Genomic DNA, 8,030 nt, shown 5'->3' on the forward strand with positions numbered 1-8,030 from the left:
AAATAAGAAAAAAATATTTAAAAACAAGTTAACACGAACAGTCTAACAGGAGGGGGACGATCTTCACTCCCCTGGCTATAGTTTGACCCATTATAGAGCCCAATGGCCGAGGGTAAGAATGACCTCAGAGCAGCACAGTTGTCTCAGTCCATTACTAAGTGCTCCTCAGTTTAGCTAAGGTGGCATGCAGAGGGTGAGAAACGTTGTCCAGAATTGACAGGATTTTCCATAAAGTCCTTTGTTCTACCACAGCCTCCAGTGTGTCCAGTTTGACCCCTATAACAGAGCCAGTCTTTCTAATCAGTTTATTGAGACTGTTGATGGAACTGCCCCAGCACAGCACCACATAGAAGATTGTACCAGTGACAACAGACTGGTAGAACATGTGAAGGAGAGGCCTGTATACTCCAAAGGACCTCAGTCTCCTCGGGAAGTAGAGGCAACTCAGGCCTTTCTGGTACACAGCCTCTGTGTTGGTGCTCCAATCAAGTCTGTCATCCAGGTGCATCCCAGGTACCTGTAGGACCTCACCACATCCACATCATCACCATCAATAGTAACAGGCAGCAGTGCAGGCTTAATCTTCCTAAAGTCCATCACCATCTCCTTTGTCTTACTGATGTTGAGCTGAAGATGATTCATCTTGCACCATTTGACAAAGTCCTCCACCAGGGCTCTGCATTCATCCACCCATCCTCCCTTTATAGTCGTCTATATAGAGTTGTCTCTACTCAGCAGTTAGATGACAGCATCGTCAACTCCAATGTGTTCTTGGTAGGCAAAATGCAGTGGATCGAGGATAGATCGGACCAGGGGTCGGAGGTGAACCAGGACTAGCCTCTCAACAGTCTTCATGGTGTGTGAGGTCAGAGCCACTGGACGGTAGTCATTCAAGACTTTTGCTCGGCCCTTCTTGGGTACCGGGACCACACATGATGTTTTCCAGAGTCAGGACCCTTTCTACGCTGAGACTCAGTCTGCACTGGAGGACTCCACACGGCACACTCCTTCAGGACCTTCTAACGATGAATGCTGACATCACATTTGCCTTCCTCACCACAGATTCAATCTGCAAATTAACCTTCAGGGAATCCTGGAATCCTTCACAAGGACTCCCAGTCCCTTTGCACCTCAGTTTTTTGTATTTTCTCTCCATTTTAGAAAATAGTCAACCCTTTCATTTCCTCTACCAAAGTGCATGACCATACACTTCCTGACACTGTATTCCATCTGCCATTTCTTTGCTCATTCTCCTAATCTAAGTCCTTCCGTAGACTCTCTACTTCCTCAAAAATACCTGCCCCTCCACCTATTTTCATATTGTCTATAAACTTTGCAACAAAGCCATCAATTCCATCCACCAAATCATTGACATAAAATGTAAAAAGAATCGGTCCCAACTCAGACCTCAGTGGAACACCACTCGTCTCCAGCTGCCAGCCAGAAAAAGCCCCCTTTATTCCCACACTTTGACTGCTGTCTATCAGCCACTGCCTTATCCATGCAAGAATCTTTCCTGTAATACCATAGACTTGTTAAGCAGCCTCATGTGTGGCACCTTGTCAAAGGCCTTCTGAAAATCCAAGAATACAACATCCACCGATCCTCCTTTGTCTATCCTGCTTGCTATTTCTTCAAAGAATTCTAACTGATTAGTCAGGCAATGTTTTCCCTCGAGGAAACCATGCTGACTTTGGCCTATTTTATCATGTGCCTCCAAGTACCCTGAGACCTCATCCCTGTGCTGATTTGAAGTTCTGTTGCACAAACAAATAAATCTGATTTTTAATTGCTTTCTCTCCCTGTTCAGAACAATCCTGGAATGTGAACTCTCCACAGATACTACCTGACTTGCTGTGTTTTTGTTTTTATTTCAGATTTTCTTAAGACAGGTTTTCAGGGAACAATCACAAGCACAGGGACAGCCTTCTGCCCACAACATGGGGGCAGGGGGGAGATACAGGGTTCGACACTTGGGCCAATCAAGTGTGACAGTGGGGAAGTGTGTATGGAACCGGAGGAAATAGCAGAGGAACTTAATGAATACTTTGCTTCAGTGTTCATTACGAAAAAGGATTTTGACGATTGTAGGGAAGACTTACAGTGGACTGAAAAGCTTGAGCATGTAGACATTAAGAAAGAGGATGTGCTGGAGCTTTTAGAAAGCATCAAGTTGGATAAGTCTCCAGGACCAAACAAGATGTACCCCAGGCTACTGTGGGAGGCGAGGGAGGAGATTGCTGAGTCTCTGGCAATGATCTTTGCATCATCAATGGGGACAGGAGAGGTTCCGAAGGATTGGAGGGTTGCAGATGTTGTTTCCTTTTTCAAGAAAGGGAGTGGAGATAGCCAAGGAAATCACAGACCAGTGAGTCTTACTTCAGTGGTTGGTAAGCTGATGGAGAAGATCCTGAGAGGCAGGATTTATGAACATTTAGAGAGGTTTATTATGATTAGGAATAGTCAGCATGGCTTTGTCAAAGGCAGGTTGTACCTTATGAGCCGATTGGATTTTTTGAGGATAGTAGAGCAGTAGATGTAGTGTATATGGATTTCAGCAAGGCATTTGATAATGTACCCCATGCAAGACTTATTGAGAAAGTAAGGAGGCATGGGATCCAAAGGGACCTTGCTTTGTGGATCCAGAATTGGTTTGCCCACAGAAGGCAAAGAGTAGTTGTAGACTGGTCATATTCTACATGTAGGCCCTTACTCTTCATGATTTTTATAAATGACCTGGATGAGGAAATGGAGTGATGGGTTAGTAAATTTGCTGATGACATAGAAGTTGGGAGTGTTGTGGATAGTGTAGAGGGCTGTCAGAGGTTACAGTGGGACTTTGATAGGATGCAAAACTGGGCTAAGTGGCAGATGGAGTTCAACCCAGATGAGTGTGAGGTGGTTCATTTTGGTAGGTGAAATATGATGGCAGAATATAGTATTAATGGTAAGACACTTGGCAGTGTGGAGGATCAGAGGGATCTTGGGGTCTGAGTCCATAGGACACTCAAAGCTGCTGCGCAGGTTGACTCTGTGGCTAAGAAGGCATACGGTGCATTGGCCTTCATCAACTGTGGGACTGAGTTTAAGAGCCAAGAGGTAATGTTGCAGCTATATAGGGCCCTGGTCAGACTCCACATGAAGTACTGTGCTCAGTTCTGGTCACCTCACTACAGGAAGGATGTGGAAGCCATAGAAAGGGTGCTGAGATTTGCAAGGATGTTGCCTGGATTGGGGAACATGCCTTATGAGAATAGGTTGAGCGAACTCGGCCTTTTCTCCTTGGAGTGAAGGAGGATGAGAGGTGATCTGATAGAGGTGTATAAGATCATGGGAGGCATTGATCATGTGGATAATCAGAGACTTTTTCCCAGGGCTGAAAGGACTAAATGAGCAGGCAGTTTTAAGGTGCTTGGAAATAGGTCTCTCGCTCTGGCTGTCCATCCCATAGGATGGTGATGGTTCCTTTCAGTCAGTTAGTGGGGATTGATATGTGCGTCCTGGAGTGGCTGTACAGGCCGATCCTTGACAGGCACTGCTTGCCACATACTTAGCAGTTGAGGCCTGGAGGGGCAGCAGGGGCAGAAGCTCTGTGGTGGTGCTTCCTGTGCCTTTCCTCTGTTACCTCTATGAGCTTGTTCTCAGCAGCGACCACACCTTTTCTGCTGGCGTCCCTCCACTGTGAGCGATCTTGAGCCAGATCCTCCCACGTTGATGGGGCAATGTCAGCTTTCTTGAGGCTCCTATGCAGACAATCCTTGTACTGTAGTCGCTGGCCTCCTCGTTTTTGGGTACCACTGGACAGCTGGCCATATAAGATGTCCTTGGGCAGTCTTCCTTTGGGCATTCTGACAACATGTCCTGCCCAGCGCAGTTGGGCTGACATCACCAAGGTTGAAACTGCTGGCATTCCGGCTCGAGAGAGGACCTCGGTATTGGAGACCTTGTCACACCAGGTGATCTTCATCAGAGAATGTAGGTGATGCTGCTGCAGTTGGTCAAGCTGGCGTAAGTGTCTCTGATATGGGCACCATGTCTCACATCCGTATAGCAAGGCTGATATGAAAACGGCCCTGTATACCTTGCACAGAGGCCAACCTGATGTTCTGTGACCAAACTCGATCTTTCAGCTGATCAAAGGCAAAGCAGGCTTTTCTGGTTCTTGACTCAATCTCTACATCCAGAGAAGCTGAGGATGTTATTATGCTGCCCAGGTAGCAAAACTTGTTGACAGCATTGAGACAAGAGTCATCAATGAGGACAGTTGGTTCTTCGTAGTTTGAGCCAGGAGCCGGTTGGTACAAAACTTCTGTCTTTTTCAGGCTGATTGTCAGTCCGAAACTTTTGGCTGCACTGACAAAGCGACTGGTGATCTCCTGTAAGTCTTCGAGAGTGGGCAACCAGTGCGCAGTCATCAGCAAACTGTAGCTCATGCACCACAATGTCCCTGACTTTTGTTTTTGCTCTCAGTCTTGCAAGGTTGAGGATCCACCATCAACCCTCGTTTGTAGGAAGACCCCTGACTTCAGGTCTGAGGTGGCATCCTGAAGAACAGCAGTGAAGAATAGTCCAAACAGAGTAGGAGCCAAAACACAACCCTGTTTTACACCATTGCTGATGGGAAAAGGGTCTGACAACTCAGCACACGTTTTAAGGTGCTTGGAAGTAGGTACAGAGGAGATGTCAGGGGTTAGTTGTGTTTTTTATTTTTTTTTACACAGAGAGTGGTGAGTGCATAGAATGGGCTAGCAGTGACAGTGGTGGAGGCGGATATGATAGGGTCTTTTAAGAGACTCCTGGACAGGTATATGGAGCTTAGAAAAATAGAGGCTATGGATAACCCTAGGTAATTTCTAAGGTAAGGACATGCTTGGCAAGGCATTGTGGCTGAAGGGCCTGCATCGTGCTGTAGTCTTCTATGTTTCTAACCCCAGAGACTGTAAGGTAACATTATTTCCACAATATAGACATGTACACCACTGGATAAAATCAAAAAGGATCATCTTCAGTGGCCAAAGCAGGTTAAGTAGAACAAAGAAAATGGGACCATCTGCTGCAAGACCAGATAATATTTTATTGTCTTAAGGGGCATAATTCAATTTCTTTAGTATTCAACTTAAAGAAAATCCCATTTTGAGTAACTGAAACATCAGTGTTGTAAAATTCATCACAGATGAACTGAAAGGAATTTAAAAGCACTCGGAGTGGGGGGAAAATATGAAGTTAGAAACCGAGGAGATGAAAGCACTTGACGCTGTGGGTGGAAGGTTCAAGCCAAAGGCAGATGATACATAATTGAAAAGGGTATTTGATACCGAGGATGATTTTATTGTTACAACATTAATATTCAATCAAGGTACATACGAGATATCCATGTGACATGTTAGCTGCTAAATTGATGAAAGAAAGGAAGAGGATGGTAAATAATTGAAATGGGGAACTTGTAACAATATACCTTGGACACAAGTATTCGGGGTTTGGCTGTGGGCCGAGGGCAGTTCTCGGACACGAGCAGTCGGGGTTTGGCTGTGGGCAGTTCTCGGACACGAGCAGTCGGGGTTCGGCTGTGGGCAGTTCTCGGACACGAGCAGTCGGGGTTTGGCTGTGGGCTGTGGGCAGTTCTCGGACACGAGCAGTCGGGGTTTGGCTGTGGGCTGTGGGCAGTTCTCGGACACGAGTATCCGGGGTTTGGCTGTGGGCTGTGGGCAGTTCTCGGACACGAGCAGTCGGGGTTTGGCTGTGGGCAGTTCTCGGACACGAGCAGTCGGGTTTCGGCTGTGGGCTGTGAGCAGTTCTCAGACACGAGCAGTCGGGGTTTGGCTGTGGGCAGTTCTCGGACACGAGCAGTCGGGGTTTGGCTGTGGGCTGTGGGCAGTTCTCGGACACGAGCAGTCGGGGTTTGGCTGTGGGCAGTTCTCGGACACGAGCTGTCGGGTTTCGGCTGTGGGCTGTGAGCAGTTCTCAGACACGAGCAGTCGGGGTTTGGCTGTGGGCAGTTCTCGGACACGAGCAGTCGGGGTTTGGCTGTGGGCTGTGGGCAGTTCTCGGACACGAGCAGTCGGGGTTTGGCTGTGGGCTGTGGGCAGTTCTCGGACACGAGCAGTCGGGGTTTGGCTGTGGGCTGTGGGCAGTTCTCGGACACGAGCAGTCGGGGTTTGGCTGTGGGCAGTTCTCGGACACGAGCAGTCGGGGTTTGGCTGTGGGCAGCGTCGGACACGAGCAGTCGGGGTTTGGCTGTGGGCAGCGTCGGACACGAGCAGTCGGGGTTTGGCTGTGGGCAGTTCTCGGACACGAGCAGTCAGGGTTTGGCTGTGGGCTGTGGGCAGTTCTCGGACACGAGCAGTCGGGGTTTGGCTGTGGGCCGAGGGCAGTTCTCGGACACGAGCAGTCGGGGTTTGGCTGTGGGCTGTGGGCAGTTCTCGGACACGAGCAGTCGGGGTTTGGCCGTGGGCAGTTCTCGGACACGAGCAGTCGGGGTTTGGCTGTGGGCTGTGGGCAGTTCTCGGACACGAGCAGTCGGGGTTTGGCCGTGGGCAGTTCTCGACACGAGCAGTCAGGGTTTGGCTGTGGGCAGTTCTCGACACGAGCAGTCAGGGTTTGGCTGTGGGCAGTTCTCGGACACGAGCAGTCGGGGTTTGGCTGTGGGCAATTCTCGGACACGAGCAGTCGGGTTTCGGCTGTGGGCTGTGAGCAGTTCTCGGACACGAGCAGTCGGGGTTTGGCTGTGGGCAGTTCTCGGACACGAGCAGTCGGGGTTTGGCTGTGGGCAGCGTCGGACACGAGCAGTCGGGGTTTGGCTGTGGGCAGTTCTCGGACACGAGCAGTCGGGGTTTGGCTGTGGGCAGCGTTGGACACGAGTATCCGGGGTTTGGCTGTGGGCCAAGGGCAGCTCTCGGACACGAGCAGTCGGGGTTTGGCTGTGAGCAGTTCTCGGACACGAGTATCCGGGTTTCGGCTGTGGGCTGTGAGCAGTTCTCGGACACGAGCATTCGGGGTTTGGCTGTGGGCAGTTCTTGGACACGAGCAGTCGGGGTTTGGCTGTGGGCAGCGTCGGACACGAGTATCCGGGGTTTGGCTGTGGGCCGAGGGCAGCTCTCGGACACGAGCAGTCGGGGTTTGGCTGTGGGCAGCGTTGGACACGAGTATCCGGGGTTTGGCTGTGGGCCAAGGGCAGCTCTCGGACACGAGCAGTCGGGGTTTGGCTGTGAGCAGTTCTCGGACACGAGTATCCGGGTTTCGGCTGTGGGCTGTGAGCAGTTCTCGGACACGAGCATTCGGGGTTTGGCTGTGGGCAGTTCTTGGACACGAGCAGTCGGGGTTTGGCTGTGGGCAGCGTCGGACACGAGTATCCGGGGTTTGGCTGTGGGCCGAGGGCAGCTCTCGGACACGAGCAGTCGGGGTTTGGCTGTGAGCAGTTCTCGGACACGAGTATCCGGGTTTCGGCTGTGGGCTGTGAGCAGTTCTCGGACACGAGCATTCGGGGTTTGGCTGTGGGCAGTTCTTGGACACGAGCAGTCGGGGTTTGGCTGTGGGCAGCGTCGGACACGAGCAGTCGGGGTTTGGCTGTGGGCCGTGGGCAGTTCTCGGACACGAGCAGTCGGGGTTTGGCTGTGGGCCCTGGGCAGTTCTCGGACACAAGCAGTCGGGGTTTGGCCGTGGGCTGTGGGCAGTTCTCGGACACGAGCAGTTGGGGTTTGGCTGTGGGCCGTGGGCAGCTCTCAGACACGAGCAGTCGGGGTTTGGCTGTGGGCCTTGGGCAGCTCTCGGACACGAGCAGTCGGGGTTTGGCTGTGGGCCGAGGACAGTTCTCAGACACGAGGTACCTGCAGAAATATCAGGTATTACCAGTGACAAACTGCTAGTCTCTGAAGACTGGGTATCAGACAGCAACAGCCACCTTACCGAAGTAACAACAGTGACCAGCCGAAGGGGGTTAATTGAGATTCCCGGTCACCCCTGTGAGCAGCAGAAAGGGATCACCACCAACCAAATCAAGTTACGGGGCTTAATGACACATCACGCTCATGATA

Source organism: Hypanus sabinus, chromosome 28 (genome assembly GCF_030144855.1).
Source record: "Hypanus sabinus isolate sHypSab1 chromosome 28, sHypSab1.hap1, whole genome shotgun sequence".
NCBI classification, from domain to species: Eukaryota; Metazoa; Chordata; class Chondrichthyes; order Myliobatiformes; family Dasyatidae; genus Hypanus; species Hypanus sabinus.